A 19,654-nucleotide genomic window follows, 5' to 3' on the forward strand; every position below is an offset into this window, starting at 1 on the left:
GGGGTCCCCAACCTTTTTTGTACCAGGGACCGTTTAGCAGAAAATTTTTGCAAGGACCGGGGGAAGAGAAGAGAAGGAGGTTCCGGCTCGCTGCTCCACCAGCCTGGGCTCCTGTCGCCGCAGCTATTCAGCGCCTTTTCACCCCAAAAATCACAGTGTCCGTTTCGCCTGCCTGCCGCCTGCCTTAGTTTCTGTTGTTTGGGAGCAGCTTCGCTGAGAATAATAACTATTCGCCTCTTTTACTCAGCCGAAGCTGTTCCGATTCAACCATTAACGAAGGCAGGCAGGCATGGCAGGCAGGCAGAACGGAGCACTGGTAAACCCGCGGGCGGGCGGCGGACGGGGGGGAGAAACGGGTGCTTCGGAGCGCTGCGGCGCCACCCCCTTCTTTGAAGCAGTTTCTTCCTGGGCTGGTGGAGGAGCGAGAGAGCGACTGAGAGAGCTGACCCAGAGAGAAGGACAGGCTTCGTTGCTTCCTCCTCCCCTTCTTTCATTTGTGTCCTTGATCCCGATCCCAGCAGCATTCACCAAAGGTGAAGAAAGCCGCCATTTTTAAAAAAATTCTTTGCGGCCCGGTAGAGAGTGCTCCACGGCCCGGTACCGGTCCGCGGCCCGGTGGTTGGGGACCCCTGTAGTAGAGTACTATTTAGCTCTGCTAAGGACTATTTTCACAAATGTATCAAAAGCAGAGTTACATTTTCTACACTACAATCTTGATTTCAAATTGTTACACCAAAATGGAAAAGATTCTTAAAATTTCAATGCACCCTAGTTAGTACAATACTCCTAAGAAATTGTGATTTATAGATTTGCTGATTAAAAGGGTTCAATATGGGAAGAAGTGTATTATGATATAATTTTAAAGGAGGAGGACAGGTAAATACATTTGTTTGTAACTGCTGTAAAGATAGGACATTGCTATCTATATCATTTTTTTTAACTTTTTCACACGTTTTTGTCTTTTCATAATCTTACTATATATGAGTTCATGTCTATCTTTTGTTTTTGTGAAAATCTTTAATAAAAATCATATTAACAAGACTAAAACTATTCTTTCTGAACACTTTCAAATTGTTGCTTATAGAACAAATGAAATGCAACTAGAAATTCACAAAATTCCAACAAGAAACCTATTACCCTTTTAAGGTCTTGATCTTGATCTCAAGATTTAAATCTCTCCTACTCTAGAGCTTGATAAAGAAAATGACAATTTCAAAATACTGCAGAAGGATATCTGCAAGATATTGAAGAAAGAGTAAAATAAATATCAATAAAGTCCCAAGGAAAAATTATATGGCATGTTACTGGAAGACATAAAGGCTTTAATTAAGGAGGCACTGTTGATGGATAGTTTCCGTATACAGGAGGTAAAAAGACAACTTGCTCTAAGAAGGATTAAAAGGAGCAATGTGTAATGTCACAGAACACTTGAATTCATCTTTGTCATTAAAAAGGACCTGCAGTTGTAAATCATGCCTGTTTTCAGTTCTGAGTCGTTTGTCAACTAAAGCACTACAGCTAGCCCTTGATTTACAACACTTCATTTAGTGACTGTTCAAAGTTACAACGGCACTGAAAAAAGTGACATGACCATTTTTCACACTTGTGACTGTTGCAGCATCCCCATGGTCACACGATCAAAATTTGGATGCTTGGCAACTGACTCACATTTACCAGTATGACGGTTGCAATGTCCCAGGGCCACATGATTACCTTTTGCGATCTTCTGACAATCAAAGTCAATGGAGAAACCAGATACATCTAATAACTGTGTTATTAATTTAACAACTGCAGTGATTCACTTAACAAATGTGGCATGAAAAATCATAAAACGGGGTAAAATTCACTTAACAAATTTCTCACTCAACAACATAAATTTTGGGCTCAATTGTGGTCGTAAGTTGAAGACTACCTGCAGATGAAGGTAACTTGACCACACTGATCCATACTTTGTTTGTATTATTACAATGATTTCTATATGCTCTTGAAGATAATTTGAGGTCACTACCTTGTTACAGAATGCTAATATTTATTTAGCTTTGTGCTCACAGTAAACAAACATTGCTACAGCTTGTGCAAAACATTTGAGGAGCAAAATGACCCACTGGATCTATTCCTCATGCTCCAACCATTCATAGTGCCAGAATGGCTGTTATGAAATCCTCTGAAGGTCCTCTGGGCATGCTTGTATAAAGCTTTGCCACCAATCCTGGCAGAAGTACACTCTGGGCATTCATACTCAACCCAAATGCTGCAGGAAAGCTTCAAAAGAGCCACTTTGATTCTTTAAAAAGTTGGATTCTTTGCAGTTTTCAGGAACAGATCAAAAGAGGAGCATCAGCTGCAGAAGTTGAATGTCTTGCAGAGGCTTATAATAGAGCACAATTTTGAATTTTCTGTCTTGTTTTTATTTTATTATTCAGCGATTCTGCATAGACAGCAATATGTACATCCAGTAAAAAGAATGGCCTTTTTGCTCAAATATTCTCATCTAAACTCCACAGGCTGTAATGCACTGCAAGTAGCTAGATATGATGGGTTTTGTGGTCTACCATTTTTGATGGAAACTAAATCTTAAAAAGTTAGCTCAGATTATGCCCATAGTTTTCTAAATGGCATATGAATAGAGACTGTATTCAATATGATTTCCCAAGGGAGTCCTTGAGATTTCAGGAAATGTTGACTTCCTGGGATTTAGCAAAACTGTAGCATTTGCTACTTGCAGACTGTTCCCCAATTTCCTAAATGTTTCCTCACAATTGTTGTGCCTAAAAAGGCATTTTGAAAAACAAGTTTAGAGTACTGCAATCAAGTGAGATTTGCTGATAGATTGCTGTAACTAAATCTCTACTTGTTTCCCAAACATTGCATTTTTGAGGTAAGCTTTATAATGGCATAAGCTCATTAAAATATAAAAGCAAGAATCTGATGCTGTCAGAAAACAAGTTTACCCTTTTTATATACAGGCTAATTAGAAGGGGAGGGAGAAGGAATTTACTATATTCTTTTAATATCTTTGCTATAAACAACATTCAAACGAATTCTTTTAATACCTTTGCTATAAACAACATTCAAACGAATTGTGCTAATCTTTTGAGCTATTTAGTCAGTAGAGTATTCCAATACTTATTTAAAATATTTATGTATGTGTTTTCCATTTCACAGTTGATCTCAAAAAGAGCTGCCAATTGGCAGGAGGAAAAAGAGAGAAAGCACCCAAAACAAAAAGAAAACAAATAGGTGGACGAGAATATAATTTATTATAGACATACAAAGTGTTTTATGTTTAATTCCTTTGGGGCATGCTCTTATTACATGGAAAATAGCTTATTGTTGAACTTAATCCAAAGTATCTCAAACTTTTAAAGTCTCTATTTATCTTCTTGGACTTTACTTCTAACCCTATACCTATGATGTGCAAGTGTATTCTAATCCTCTCACAATGCCATGCATCCTACAACTGCATCAAAAACATGCCTCAAGCAAAATGATACTGAAAATTATATACATATTCATCTTTCCCTTATTGCCAGTAAAATCTGAGGAAACTGGAAACATGCAAATCGGCTACTTCAGCTTCAGCCAGTCATTGCTTGCAGCATTTTTGACAGTGCTACTCTTTTAGATTACAGGATACAAGAGGTTTCCCTAGCTACCATTCATTGAGAAATATTTCTTTGCCAATTTTACTGCCCAACTCAAAGATAATAGGATAGTATAGGTAGCCCTTGACTTACAAGCACAGTTGAGCCCAAAATGTCTGTTGTTAAGTGAGACAGTTATTAACTGAGTTTTGCCCCATTTTATGACCTTTCTTTCCACAGTTGTTAAATTAATCACTGCAGTTGTTTAGCTAGTAACACGGTTGTTTGAATTGGGCTTCCCCATTGACATTGCTTGTTAAAAGGTCACAAAAGGTGATCCCATGACCTCAGGACACTGCAACCATCAGTTGCCAAACATTTGGATTTTTATCACATGACCATGGGAATGCTGCAACAGTCGTAAGTGTGAAAAACAGTCATAAGTTGCTTTTTTCAGTGCCGTTGTAACTTTGAACAGTCATTAAAGGAACTCTTGTATCTGAAAATGTCCTTTTTTACTCTCATTTTAAAAAAGCATTTGAAAATCCCAGTATATGACATTGGCACTCACATGTTTTCCAAAACCATAAATAGATCCTGATTACTTATTACTTCTTGTAATATAGATAATCCTCAATTTGTGATTGTTCAAAATTCTGACAGATCTCCCTGGAGGGGGGGGGACGGACTTAAATCTGGATTCAAAGATCCAACAGTCACACACACACACACGAACGATCGTGTTAACTGCACTTTACACACTCCGCAACCAGCTTGCATATACCGGTATATGGCTATTTGCAACATCCCAGTCATGTGACTGCATTTTACAAAAGCAGCACCATTGGTTTGCTTAACAACTGCGGCATTCGTTTAATGACCACAACAAAAAAGATCTATAAAATCAGGTTGGTCATATGACTGACCCACTTTACAGCTGTCACAAGTTTTGATCAAAATGGCAGGGTCCATTACAATCATAACTCAGGGACTACCTATAAATTCTTATTACTTACTTTGTAAATAAAAAGACTAGGGGAAAAAGCTAAATAATATTATACCAGAAACTCTAAGATCATCCTATGGATAACAAAACATAGTCTGTAAAGCAGACAAGAAAGTCCCTCATCCTTGCCTATGTACAAACAAATAAAGCTACATACACATTTATTAGAATTTTCTATGCAATTTCCAATTCTTTCAGTCATGAGGATAATGGATTGGAGTAGAAGGGCAGCAAAAAGACTTGTCTACAGATTTGATTGCTTAAAGCTTTACCAACATATAGCATATATTAAAGCCTGAAGCTTTTAAATTAATTCAAATTGGAAGGCTACACTTCAAATCTATCCCAAACTGTATTTTATAATTCATGAATAAATTGGAGTAATCTGGGCTTTCAAATTTCGAGTCTAGTGCTTTTATTTAAATCATTATTATGAGCCAAAATAATTGTAAATATGTGGAGGAAACATATAACTGTTCTCTTGTTAAGGCTTAATAAAGTATAAATAAGCCCCATTAGCATGTCTTTCAAGTTTTAAATAAAATGTTGCAGGCTTCTATGATACAAGAATGAGCAGATTTATTTTCAATACATATTCAGTTATTACCCAAATACATTTATTCACTAAACATGCAAGAGTTTTCTACTAGTCTACTTGTCTTTAACTATTGTGATGTCAACAATAGTTTTTTTTTAACTATACTTTTGTTTGAATGCCACAAAGTCTGGGGCTTGTCATGTGGAATTACCGTATATTTAACCGCCTGGCTGCCAATGGGAATTAGGAATTGTTAGCAGGAAAGCACATAGAACTTCCTCCAGACAAGTGAGCAGGCTATTAAAGAGGAACTAAGACCTTTGTCCTTTCTTTGTCGGCCAACTTAGCTATTGTACTAGCAGAAAAGGAAGGGGATTCTTACTCTTCCATATTGGCTGTGAAGGAAAAGTAACCTGGCAATGGAGTAACAGTATTTTTTTTTTTCCTGATCGAAAGTAGATGAGTAAACTAGCAGTTTTTTGGCGCTTAGTAATTATATTTTGATAGAGTTGGCTTAGAATAAAGGCCAAGTATATGAGCTGCAAAAATCTCTAGTTCCAATATTACCCTATCTATGCACTCAAGCAAGTCACCAATTTTGGTCTCATCCCCCTTATAGGCTAGACTGGTAAATTAAACAAGATTTCAGAAGAAGGCAGTCAAAAAGCTATCTCTACATCAGGGGTCTTCAAACTTGACAGCTTTAAGACTTGTGGACTTCCCAGAATCCCTCCTCTAGGCATGTTTGATCAGGAATTCTGGAAGTTGAAGTCCCACAAACTTGCAAAGTTTGAAGATCCTTGCTCTACATCAGGGGTAGTCAACCTTTTTATACCCACCGCCCACTTTTGTATCTCTGTTAGTAGTAAAAAATTTTAACCGCTCACCAGTTCCACAGTAATGGTGATTTATAGAGGACAAAAACCCTTCCGCCCACCATGAAAGCTGGAACGCCCACTAGTGGTGGGTAGGGACCAGGCTGACTACCACTGCTCTACAACTTATTTAATTAGATATTCCTACCTGATAAAATATATATTTTCTACTTACTAAGCTATGGATAACTATGTGGACTATAAGTAGCGAATGCTATTTATTGTCTTTTATTCATCCAGATGAGCATTACATAACTTGGTATATGCATAATATAAGAAATATTTGATAGGTGGAACAAATATTGATATCAAGATACAGTTACCAAAAATTTAAATCCTAAGGTTTCTGATTTTTTCCCCAGTTGATGCAACATGGATTTTCCTACCTGAACGCTTTCTGGATAAGAGAGCCAGTTTGGTCTAGTGGTTAAAGCCCCAGGATAGAAACTGTGATACCATAAGTTTAAGTCCTGCCTTAGCTATGAAATCCAGCTGGGTGATCTTGGGCCAGTCCCTCTCTCAGTCCAAGTCACTTCACAGGGTTGTTGTTGTGAGGAAAATAGGAGAAGGAAGGTATGTTGCATATGTTCATCTCCCTGAGTTATTTGTAAAAATAATGAAAGCAGGATATACATAAAATAAAAAAATGTTTTATTCAAAAAATTGTCAGCAAATACAGCTATTAGGAGTTCTGGAAACTGGAAAGCTAGCTACTAAGAAGATACTTAGCTTAGGGAAGATAATGATAAGTCACAGTAAAAAATAACTTTAAAGGTCTGGAAGAACGCAAAGGAAACTACTTTCATACAGCAACATGGATATGTCCACACAGTTATCAGAAGTTGAATTTACTGTAGTAAACCTTTAATTTACTAAACTTCACTTTACTAGACTAATGGAATAAAACAGGTTGATTATTTTACACGTGCCATTCAATATTTGGTTTAATGGACAATTTTTCCATTATTCCCATTGTTTTGTTGTATTAAAGGTTCAGAACTGTGGTGAAATACAAAACTTTATAAAAGTACACTTTAAAATCCTCACACCTAACCAACACATCTACAATGCTTAATTCACAAATAAAACTTACTTAACACTTGTTAGGAAAGCAGTATATTAATTTCTACCCAAAAACAGTTCAATATATTTATCAGCCTCATTATACCCTATGCTCTCAAACAACTCTGTCAAATCACAATGCTATTCTATGAAGTTCTTAGCAAAAGAAGTGGCTAAGTACAAAGGAAACATCGTGAATAAAATCATATTTTTTGTATTCTGCATTTTTCATGAGTTTTGAGTAATTTCACTTTGATTTAGCAAGATTCAATGCTGCAATGTGAGAAAACTCTGACATGACATCAATATACTAAATCAACATATGCTAATATCAGGTCTTAATACTTAAGACCTATAGCCAATAGGGCATCACAGAATTCTTAGCTTTTAGTCCTCTATAGCAGTGATCCCCAACCTTTCTTATGCCGCGGCCCGGTATCCCCAACCTTTTTATGGCGCGGCCCGGTACCGGCATTAGCTGGGCGCCGCCATCTTTTTGATGAAAAAGTGCTTCCGGTGAGCTTTCTACCGGAAAAGCTCACCGGAAGCTTTCATCAAAAGATGGCGGCGCCAAAACTGCCCAGTAGGACTTGTTCCGCGGACCGGTACCGGTCCATGGACCGGTGGTTGGGGACCCCCTGCTCTATAGTCAAGGACACGGCCTTGCATCAGGATAGAATTTAATATCTGATTTCCCTTTCCAATTCTAGAATTGAGAAATCCCAATATCTGAAAATTCTGCAAGGAGTAAGACATTATGAAGTTGGAATTAATCATACTAATCCTTCCTGTTGTTTTTCTATCATCTCTTCATTCCCCTGCCAGAGTGTCTCTTTCTTCCATAGTTCGCAAATATAAGATCAGCTTAATAATATTCCTACAAAGCCCATCTCTCAGTTATTTGAAGCAAAATATTTATTTTCATTACAAGGACATAACAAGTGATCAAGCATCTGATGAAACACTACTATACAATTTAAGATTTTGTGCCACTATAGTTGATAAGGATAGTTTAAATTAGAATTGATTACAAATTGCTTTATGTAACTTCAGTCAGCAAAGGAACATGTCGCAATGTTAATATAAAATATTACACTTCTCAATTTTGACAATTTTTATTCTTTATTAACTATTTGCTTTCCCATGTGGAGGTTCAGTTTAACATAACCACCAACATACAAAGTTACAAGACAAAAAGTAATGTTAATTCAATGGCTGTCAGTATGTAAATCCATAATTTTTCAAACATTGTTCTGCTGAAAGTTGACCATGCAGCTATAGGGAAACCACTATTCTTTATTTTCCTAATAGCTATTCAGACCAGGTTAGAAAATCTTCCTACACTACTGCTGTTGTCACTACGATTCTGTGTGAAGCACCTGGAGTTTTTAAAATAAGCCACACAAATATCATGTATTATTCTAAAAACAAGCTGCAATTACTGGCACCTGAAATGAAAAGCACTTTCAAGCAAGATAGTGGGACGATGTGCATTATTTTGGATTTTTTTTACAAAGTATCATTGTATACTGTAAGGTGTTGTTAAATCAGTTATGCATATTAAAATGTATTTTCAACGATTGTACAGATAGTCTTTGACTTGGCTTATTCATTTAGCTACTGTTCATAGTTACAACAGCCCTGAAAAAAGTGACTTGCATTTACGACCCTGGCAGCATCTCCAGAGTCATATGATCAAAATTCAGGTGCAACTGGCATGTATTTACAATGTTTGCACCATCCCAGGGTCATATAATCACTGTTTGCAACCTTCCCAGCTGGCTTCCGACAAGCAAATTCAACAGTGGAAGCCAGATTCACCAAACTACCTCATGATTCATGTGAAGTGATTTGCTTATCAACCATAGCAAAAAAAGGTCATGAAAACTGGCACAACTCACTTAACAACCACCTGGCTTAGCAGTGGAAATTCTGGTCCCATTTGTGGTCATAAATCAAGGACTATCTGTACAGTATTTTTAGCTCCAACCCAGCCTGTCACTGTCTTAGTTAGATTCAAATAAACAAACCAAACAACTGCAGTTAGTGCTTTAGTACAATGGTGATGATGTGAAATAAGTTTTTGCAAAGCCATTCAGGAAGAATAATCTACTTCCAATATTCCTTAAAAGAAAATAATGTCTGCACCCAAATCAAGGGTTGACAAAGATGGAATTAATGTTCCCAAATGGACACTATCTTTTCCATTATGATTCTAGCTGGTGTCACTGGGCTGCTGCCAAAGACCACAGAACTTTGTAGTACCAATGTCACTCTCAGTTAACTAGCTGACACTGCAAAGCAGCAACCATCAACACTCTATGCTGTCACAACCATGTTTATCCATTCCATTAGACTTCCTTACTGGCACATATCAGGACACAAACATCACTTCCTCCTCCCTATGCAAAGTTGGCAGGTGAGTGTTATTTTTAAAAAGTAATGATCACCACTTTCTTGCTAGCCCTACCCCTTTCTATAAGAAAAAATAAGAAGCAGAAGCTTAAAAGACACCTGTCATGGTGGACGGAGCTACTCAGCTGCTGTACAATCCAAAGAGAAGATTTTCATTTACAGCATTTTTCTGCAACAACAAAAATTCTTGACTACCAGTTCATGTGAGCAAACATTTGCTATCTCCTAGCCATTTATCCTATCCCCTTAAACAAGTGCAGGAGCATCACTCTGCAAGTAATACAGAATGTGAGGCCGTTTTCTTACATGGGAATTCTCATTTGATGGGGATGAAGAAGAGTTATTGATGCAGATGCAGCTATTAGGAGGCGAACTAATACCAACAGAGTAGCACCACTTTGGGGAGGGGGGGCTCCTACAGCAATATAAGCAACACTCCTCCCTTTCAGCCTGTTGAAAACAAGCAAAACAGCAGGAGAAGCCATCTCTGTACACTTTTCCCATTCGTAACCCATTTTGTATGGCATTATGGATACCCCATCCCTTCACAAAAGGATTGGACATTCAAATGGGAATGGATATTTCATGGACAATCAGGCAAATAGTCACAGCAAGGAGAAGCAACTGCTATTCACTTATTGATTCTCTCTGGGCAGTCTGACAACTTCTCCGTTAACTACACTGCCCAGAAAGGCAAACAGAAAATGGGAGACTTGCTACCCCTATTTCCACTTCATAGGTGTGTCCAAAGGAACTTGCAGCTGTGGGTTTTCTGCACAATCTTCTTGGGCATCCAATATGGAATCCCCACCCCCCCACCCCAGCCAGATCTAGGAGGGTTTTCCAACAGCTATTCACTGACTCTGCAGTATTTTATAAGCCTTGAACAACAAGTCACCCTCGTTGTGTTTTTAGTATTCTCTCAATATGTTTGGAGGGGGTGGGAGGCGTTTCTCTATTGGGACGTATATCTTCCACGAAGTCTTTGCAAGAGCTATAACTGTCTCTGATCAGTAATGCCACTCAGCTCTCCTTCCTTGAGGATGACGCTGTTTTTGCCTCTCATAAACCTCAGGCCCTGTACTGTCTGTCTTTTTCATTCTCAGCCATTTCACCCACATGTATGTGTGTGTGTATTATATGTGTGTATTATATGTGTGATGTGAGACATATGTATGTATATATGTGTGTGTGTGTGTGTGTGTATATATATATATATATATATATATATATACACACATATACATATATACACACACACACATATACATATACACACGTCATATACATCACCTACACACACCCCTATCCATACACGTGTGCAAGAAGCACACTCGCGGGCCAGCTCCCCAGGCTGCTCCCAACTCTTCCCTTCTCGCGCGCCCATCATCACTCCGACTCCCTGGTCGCGCGCGCCCCTCCTCCTGGCCACCGCCCGGGCCCCTTTTCAGAGCTTCCTCACAGTCCCCGAAGGCCAGCCCACATCCAGGGAAGGGGGCTGGCTCTGGCTCCAGCTTCACGCTCTGATTAGCCGAGTCGCCCACCACTCCTCCCGACTATTGACGCTAATTGACGCGGCTGAGCTGCCAATCACCGCCAGGCGGAACCTCTTCTCGCAAGTCTTGGAGGAGTTAGGATTTTTCTTGAGGGGAGGAGGAGGAGGAGGAGGTTAGAGAACGGGGGTGACAGAAACAACGGAAGACACTCACCTCGGGAGGGGAGAAAGGAGGGAAAGTGACCGAGCTCCCTCTCCCCTTTTAAGTCCCCGTGCCCCTCCGCTTGGCGCCGACACTAACGGGACTCTTCCCCACTCTCCAGCGACAGCCCCCAAGTCTCGCTGTGGTGGATTGCTGTGCCCCCCCACCCGCCGCCGCTTTCTGAGCACCCGAGATCCTCGCGAGATTTGATAAGGAGGCGGGGCTACCGGGTCGCAAAACCAATGAAGGAGGGGTGGGCGGGATTAGGAAAAACAGAAGGTGGTGCTGAGGTGTGGAGGGTGGGGGGTGGGGAGGGGGGTTACCAGCGGCGGCAGCCGAGGGGGACAAGTTGGTGGTCTTCGGTGCTGCACTCCCGGGGTGGGGAGGAAGAGCGCGCGGGCGCATGTGCGCGCGACGCACGCCAGTAGAGTCCGAGCTCGAGCCGAAGTTATTCCTGCAGCCTTCTCTAATCTGGCGCCCTCCAGGTGCTGGCTGGGAAAGTTGCCTCGTATGGACGGTAAGTCAGGGAAGGTTGATTTAGTCGTTCTCTTTTAACATCCAGAACATGGTCTGCCTCCAATCCTGCAGCTGTAAATGTTGATAGTAGCCGCTTACCTGGCAACAAGGCTACAGGAGATGTATTGATTCAATGCATTGGGAACATGGTCAGCGTTTGGTCCACGCTTACGGCCTTCGACCATTCTTCTATGTGCTCCGTCTTTTTCATTCTCAGCCTTTTCACCCACATGTATATGTATATGTGTGTGTGTGTGTGTGTGTATTTACACACACGTATATACATATGCGTGTACACAAACACGGATGAAATGGCTGAGAATGAAAAAGACGGAACACACAGACTGGTCGAAGGCAGTAAGCGTGGACCAAAAACACTAACCATGTTCCCAATGCATTGAATCAATACATCTCCTGTAGCCTTGTTGCCAGGTAGGCGGCTACTATCAACATTTGCAGCTGCAGGATTGGAGGAATTGCCATTCCTTTGCTCTTGACTGTGCTGTATTTAATGTTATTTGTGAACACCCTACAGCAGATTCTTGTATCTGATCAAACGTGGCTAATCTGGAGAAGGCTAAGTAGAATCAGAATTAATACTTGGATGGGAGGCCATTAGGAGGACCTAGCAGAAGAAGGCAGTAATCCATTTATGTTGCGAAAACGGCCTGGACGTGAACCAGAGCTTGATGGAAGGAAGTTTTTAACTTTACCTTTTATTGATGAAAATTCTTCATGATTCTGCTGCTTTAACTTGGATTTAAGGACCAAACTTTTGCTGATAAAAGCACGTTAATTTATATCTATCCAGATGAGACAGGTTCTTTAAACAATCCAATTATCACAGATTGCTGAATTATATCCCTCGGATATTAATTATAGAATGAGTAACAGTTGGAAGGGACCTTGGAGATCATCTAGTTCAACCCCCTGCTCAGGCAGGAAACCCTATAGACCCTAGGACAATTACTGGTCCTTTTTGCTGATAAAGCCTATATTGACCAATTCCAATCTTTGAACTTAGTTTATGGTCCAATGTGCTATGAAAACCTGAATGTTTAGACTGAATAAATTTAACCATGTTAATTCAATCTCAGTTTTTGTCTTTCAGCTTATTTTACTTCATAGCTTATTATAAGGATAACACAGGGAAGAACCATTGCACTGCTTTGAGCTTACTGGAGAAAGGGCCAACATAAATGCAAGTAATAAATCTACTAAAAAAAAGCTTCTCTTCTTGAGATTGGTTGCCTTTGTGCACTTTTTTCTATGGTAACTCCAGTCAACTGAAGAGTACTTGTTTTGCATTAAAATGATTTATGTTGTATATACTGGCTCGCTTCTTTATTCTTCTGCAGTCTTTTATATTCTCTGGGTTAAGGAATAAAGTCAAATTTAAATATAAGTTAAAGTTAGTATACTTAATCAGCTACATGGATTAACTCAAGTAATGTATATTTTTATGTCTATCCGTAATTTATTGCAAATTCCAAAAGATTCACTTATTACAGAGAATAATCAACCAAAAATTGGGTTGTTACCATAGTGCAGCCTTCCCTAACCCTCTGTGTGTTAAGACATTCTGTAGAAATCTGAGAAAATCATTCTACTATACACTCATTCTGGTGTCTGAAAGTTTTGTATGTTTCCATTTATATACCCAGACTTCCTGTTTTTTATAGCCTTCAACTAGTAAAGAATGTACAAAATCCATTACTCCTATGTAATTGAAATTTCAAGGATCTTCACACCAATTGCATTTGTAAAGTTGTGGCTGCTGCAACACAGTTAACCATGGCCCTGTACTCCTGATTTCTGGTGCACCCTGTCACCTTCCCACAAGAAAAGTCAATGGGAAAGCCAGCAGGAACTCAGAGGTCATTCCTGCTCCCACTGCTTTTTTGCCTGCCCATAGTCATTCTGTTTCTCTGTTTAGATAAGGACATATCTCTGAAAAGGTGACCCAATAAAGTAGATGGGTTGCCTAGTTTAACTTAATTCACCTTATGTCAAATGTTTTGTTAATTTAATGCCGTTTTCACTTTAACATACAGCAAATTATGTAAATCTGGTACAAAATGTCTGGGTTGACACAACTTTGTACTTAGTTTGAGTTATAAACCAACCCCAATGTAGTTTAAACCCAGTATATTGCATGAATACACCAACTTTGGTTGGATTCACTCCCTGGGAATTACTTTTTTAGGATTTCCACCTTAGACTGATCCAGACTCTTAAGTACACACATTGTGCCAAAGTATAATTTCCTTAACCATTGTTTATTGAATAAATCATAGTTGGATGGGAATCACACCATGCACAAATTGATCAAACGCTCTGTAAGCTAATCGGATGTACATTATAAATACAGCATTCACACATGGATAAAACAACCTGAAACTAGAGTTGGAAACAACCATTTAAACCATTGAGGTCGACACAGAATGACTCCTAAAGTTTTTCAGCACCATGAATTCGTAAATTATTTATCAAGCGTGAAAATAAGAGGTGCCCATACATATTTCTACTTGCTATAGATCACATCTTTTAATGTATACAGCCAGCATCACTGCAGTGACAATAAACATATAATGTAATGCAATTTGAAATAAATGCAGTGGACTCTTGCCTCTCTTCAACTCTTACCTCTTTTGCCTTTTAATATTATTGATCTAATGCGTATGAGAGCAACCTGTGACCCCTGAAGTGCTCTCAGGATAGCCCCAAAATCAGCAGGCTGATTTCCCATAACAATGAGCAGGGAAGCCTTTGAAAGGCAAACAAATCACAAAATAATTTTAACACAAGTTTTTTAATATACTGTGAAAAATCAAGGCAGGAAATGAACCTACACTGGTTTGGTTGCATGCTATTTTCTATTAATCATGTGAGGTAAAGATGGTTGTTCATCTGTATGATTAGTAGAAACTGCCTAAGGATCTCTGATACTCAAGTCTGCAGTAAAGCCAGATATGCCTCAAACGCCTCCCATCCTGTGAGAATCCTAATGCCTGTTGACTCCACCAAACAATTATTCTATCAGAATGAATGAAGAGAACACCAACCCAGCGCACGGAAGCAGAGCAATCCTCTGAATACAAGAACCTTGGTTCTCTCTCTAGAGATAATCCTGGTTTTCAAAGGATTATTCTACTTATATCCAACACTGGTAGATTTTGACATATTAAACACATCACGTTGCTCCAACTTACCAGCTGGGACTACATACCTACCTTGCAGCCAGAAAATCAGACCACTTCTGCCCCAACATGGGTAGATATTTCCTGATATAAAACCAACTGGTTTCAGTGCCGGGGGGAGGGGGGAATACCAGGAGAGAGTGAATCTTAGCATTCTTTTAAAAGGAGCATCATAATACTATGCCAGTGAAATAATGCCAAAACTGACGAAAGTTTAAGCAAGTGATACTACAATAAGTGAACATAGCATTTGCTGCCATTGATAGAATAGCATGGAATAAGAGTTGGAAGGGACCTTGGAGGTCTTCTAGTCCAACCCCCTGCTTAGGCAGGAAACCCTATACCACTTCAGACAAATGGTTATACAATCTCTTCTTAAAAACTTCCCGTGTTGGAGCATTTACTACTGGAGTTACTACTATTGATCAAGATACCACATATACTGTACCTGTGCATTTTCACCACTGAATTTCATTTTCTTATGTAGCGCCTAATGTTCAAGTCTGTCAAGATCCTTCTGTATCTCAAGCCTATCTTCCAGAGTGTTGGCTATTCCTGCTAGCTTGGTGTCATCTGCAAAATTGATGAGTTCACCATCTATCCCCTTGTCCAAATCATTGATGAAGATGTACTTCCCTCCATATATTCTTAGTTATGCACCTTCCTTAGTTATGCACCTTTTCCATTTTTTTATACTTGTCCTTTGTCTTTTGATTTGTCAAGAGTTCTTTATGCAGCCATGCTGGTTTCTTTTGAGAGCTGTTATTTTTCTTCATTGGTATTGTACTAGACTGGGCTTTTATAACCTTACTTTTCAAAATTTCCCAAGCTTGAGTTGTTTTCCCTTGATTCTTATTCATGGAATCCTTCCCAAGCTCTCTTAAAGTTTATTGAAATTAACTCTCTTAAAGTCCAAGACTCTAGTTTGATTTTGTTCTATTGCTTGTGCTTGCATGATGTTGAATTCCAATATTGCATGATCACTCCCCCCCAAGATTCCTATAGCTTCAACACCTTCTATCATGTCATCTCTGTTAGTGAGAATTACGTCCAATATGGCTGATCCCCTTATTCCCTTCTCTACTTTTTGGGAAACAAAGTTGTCTGCTAGGTTTGTCAGGAACCTGTTGGTTCTTATACTTGGTGCAGAGTTTGTCTCCCAGTTGATGTCAGAGTAGTTAAAATCCCCAATTACTTGATGTGCTTCCTACCTACCTTAGTTAACTGACTAGCAAAAAGTTCATCTATTTCCTCTGTTTGGTTGGATGGCTTATATAGTATACACCTATGGCAATGTCATTTCCCCCCCTTTAATATTGACTCAAATGCAATCAAGACAGTTTTCGTCATTGTTGTACTCTATTTCTATAGAGATGTAGTTATGAAGAATAGAATAGAATAGAATAGAATAGAATAGAATAGAATAGAAATAGAATAGAAATAGAATAGAATAGAATAGAATAGAATAGAATAGAATACTTTATTGGCCAAGTGTGATTGCACACACAAGGAATTTGTCTTGGTGTAAATACTCTCAGTATACATAAAGAAAAGGTACATTCGTTAAGAATCAAGAATCATTATTTCTTATATATAGTGTAACTCCACCTCTTTTATTTGGTCTATTTCTTTTAAATAATTTAAATCCCTCTAGCTGCATGTTCCATTTGTAGATTTCATCCCACCAAGTTTCCATAATGGCAACAATATCATATCTACCCTCATTTACTTGAATTTCTAATTCACCCTGTTTATTCCTCATACTCTGTGCACTGGTGTATAGACATTTGAGTCCATTTTGACTGACCCTGTGTTTACTGTCTACATAACCTGTGTTGTGCCTGACTTCCTCTACTTTCTTGCCACCTGTTTGATTAGTGCACCTGGTATGGCACTCACTATTAAAAGCTTGGTTTTGCTTGACAGCAAGGTTGATAATCTTACCCGCACAAACATCTATGATACATGCACTGATAACCCTAATTTTAGATTGCTAGGGACAGAAATGTTCTGTATCAATTAATTCTGTCTCCTGCTGTTCAGTTTAAATGTTTATCTAAAAAATCTGTGAATTTAATGCCAAGTAACACAGTCCCTTTCTTTGATGGATGCAAACCATCTTTTTTGTAGTTTTTCATTGGACCAGCTACAGACTTTTATACCACTCCTTTAGCCACACATTAAACTCTGCTACACGCTGGCCTTTCCCTTTTTGTTCCTTATATACTGGTAAAACCTCTGAAAAGATAAGCCTACAGCCTATAATGTTATTACTTAAATGTAGAAGCCATGCAGGTATTTAAACTGTATCTTCTCTCTGCAGGCTGTTGAATATCTCTGGGCCTAGACAACTCAAGAGGAGCCAGCTGACAAATCATGTGCTCTAGGAAATATTCCAGGCATTCCTACTGAAATAAGCACGTCCCCTTTGAAATGTGAGGAATAAATGCTGTCTGTGTGCAGTAGCAGTCCACAAAAATTATACTGTTTAACAAGAGGGTCAGGTGGCAACTGGAGATGATGAAAGCAGCCTTCTTTTCTTTCCCCAACCAAACAATCCCAGAATCCCTGTGCTGGTTAGGAATTCCTATATGCCCGAGAAGGGATGGGGAAGCTTGAACTGAGTGGAGTGAAGGGATAAAATGTTGCTTATATGAGGTATGGGGGAATATGTGGTCATCCAGATGTTGAACTATTGATTATAACAGCTACTCATCACTCCAAGAGAGATGAACATCCTTCCACCAAGGGCAAAAGGGAAAGGAGGCAAACAAGCAAATAAAAACTATTTTTAATTCTACTGTCCCCTTGTTTTGGAAGTGCTCTTATCCCACAGCACACGTTTTGAGATTGTTCTTTGGTATAGGATCCCAAGTGTACACATTCAATCCAGCTGTCAACCTAGCTTGAGAACCTGGGGTGAGATAAGACTGCCAGACTTTTCTTTCAGGTGCTGCTCCTAAATAAACTCTTCTCAAAATTACAAGGGTGATTATACATTCCCAACACAAATGAGAGGCAAGGCAAGGCTTTTTTTTTGAACACCCTTTAAGCTGTATGTACCTTGACATATACAGTATTTTACCACCAAAGCAATTCAGAATCCTTGAAATGGCTTCCTATCTATCAGTCTTTAGTATAACTCCTACAGGGGGTTTGTACTACAGCACAAAGCATAAATGTTTGATTACATGGTAGGCTTAAGCATAGAGTTTACTTGAAGGATTTACCTTTTTCCCCCTTTGCTAGCTGCAGAAATCCCAGCATTGATGCATGCCCACATTCTTTTCACTGGCTGGAGTTTGAGAGCATACTAACTCCTAGTTTTTGCAAAGTAAGAAGGGGATCATTCTTTGTTCCTGCTAAATGGATGGATGGATGACAAGCTCATATCCAGGAATTAGTGGCACTCATTCTTTCCTTCAACATAGTTAAATACAGATAGTCCTTGACTAACAACCACAATTGAGCCCTAAAATTTTTGTTGCTAAATGAAACATTTGTTAAGTGAGTTTGCTCCATTTTACAACCTTTCTATCTGGGAATAAGAAGTTGAGCAGTTCCATTATTTACTAGCATTTTTGGAATATCTCTAGTCCTAGATTAAATTGTCCATTAACTATTCCACTTTATCTCCTACATAGACTAAGGACACATCTCAGACATGATGTTTCCTTAGTTCAGATACTTGTTAGCGTTCCCTTCGTTGTTCAACTATTACTGTTCACTCACTCCACCCCCCATGGCCAGGCTGGCATCAGCAGCAAGTTTCCAAAACACAGCCCTAACTGTGATGTGCAGCTCAGTCAGTTCCTTAGCAACCCCAGTCTAGATTGCCAGGACCAGCTGTGGTTGACAACAAGCAGTAGCAACCCTAGTCAATATAGTCAAGCTCCCAAGAATTCCCAAAATAGTTGCGAGCCATTTGTTCACCCTGCACAATCACAGGCAAAGCATTTTAGGTAAAAGAAACAGATAGGACATAAAACATATTGAGGAAGCTGATGAACGATTACTATCCTCTTTTTTTTCTTTTTCTCTTTGAAAGCATTTCAGCATTTTCAGATCAACCCTTCCTAAAAAAAAAAACCCTAGTAATTGATTACATGCCTTTTTATTTTTAAGAATAGAGGATTCTAAATTATGCTGAACAAGATTCATTTCTTACATAACACGAACATGGCAAGCAAAAGGGAGAAGTGGAAAGGAAATCCCACGGCAGAGAAATAATAAAACCGAAAGCCCTTCCTCATTCTAGGACACAGAAAAACAAAGAAGAAGCAGGTGGAAGAGTTCAATGCTGCAGCCAAAAGGATTGCAATTCCGGATTGTCCACCCTGGACCATGGGATAGCTTTCTATGAGCAGCAAGACAGATCTGTTCCATTTCATGTCCCTATGATACTGCCTTGGGAGCACTATCCTTTTTTACTGTGTACTTAACCTTAAAAGAGTTAATTGCCAAATGACAGAATGAAGAAGATTTCCCTTCTATTCTCTTTTCTTTTCCTCTCCCAAATTTGATATGTATTTTTTTATCCTCCACGACTTTCTCTTAGTAGCTAACAGACCTGTCTCTGAACAGAATCTTCACAACCCAGACTTTTAAAAAACAAATACAAGCATTACAACAATGAGCCATAAGCTTCAAAACTTTCTTCTAAGCATCCTTGAAGCATCCAAGGCATTTTTTTTTACCTCAGTAAGCTCTATTACAATGACAAAAAGCTACACAGATTTCTGGAATCATCATAAATATTGC

The 19,654-nt window shown here is 39.1% G+C and overlaps 1 protein-coding gene and 1 long non-coding RNA gene across 2 annotated transcripts in view; one reads left to right on the top strand and one right to left on the bottom strand.

Moving 5' to 3' along the window:
* The window catches only part of ATF7 (activating transcription factor 7), a 123,193-nt gene extending 111,832 nt beyond the window's left edge, over positions 1–11,361 (bottom strand). Inside the window, exon 1 of the mRNA XM_026677280.2 lies at positions 11,190–11,361. The gene's annotated coding sequence lies outside the window, so the exon portion shown is untranslated. The remainder of the gene's footprint in view (positions 1–11,189) is intronic.
* A 139-nt stretch (positions 11,362–11,500) lies between these two features.
* On the top strand, positions 11,501–18,963 carry LOC148132278 (uncharacterized). Its single transcript, XR_015747797.1, has 2 exons — positions 11,501–11,694; positions 17,217–18,963. It is a non-coding gene; the product is annotated as an uncharacterized LOC148132278 (long non-coding RNA).
* The last annotated feature ends 691 nt before the right edge of the window (positions 18,964–19,654 follow it).

Source organism: Notechis scutatus, chromosome 2, assembly GCF_049901735.1.
Source record: "Notechis scutatus isolate UNSWTSFEM ecotype Mainland chromosome 2, rNotScu1.2, whole genome shotgun sequence".
Lineage (NCBI taxonomy): Eukaryota > Metazoa > Chordata > Lepidosauria > Squamata > Elapidae > Notechis > Notechis scutatus.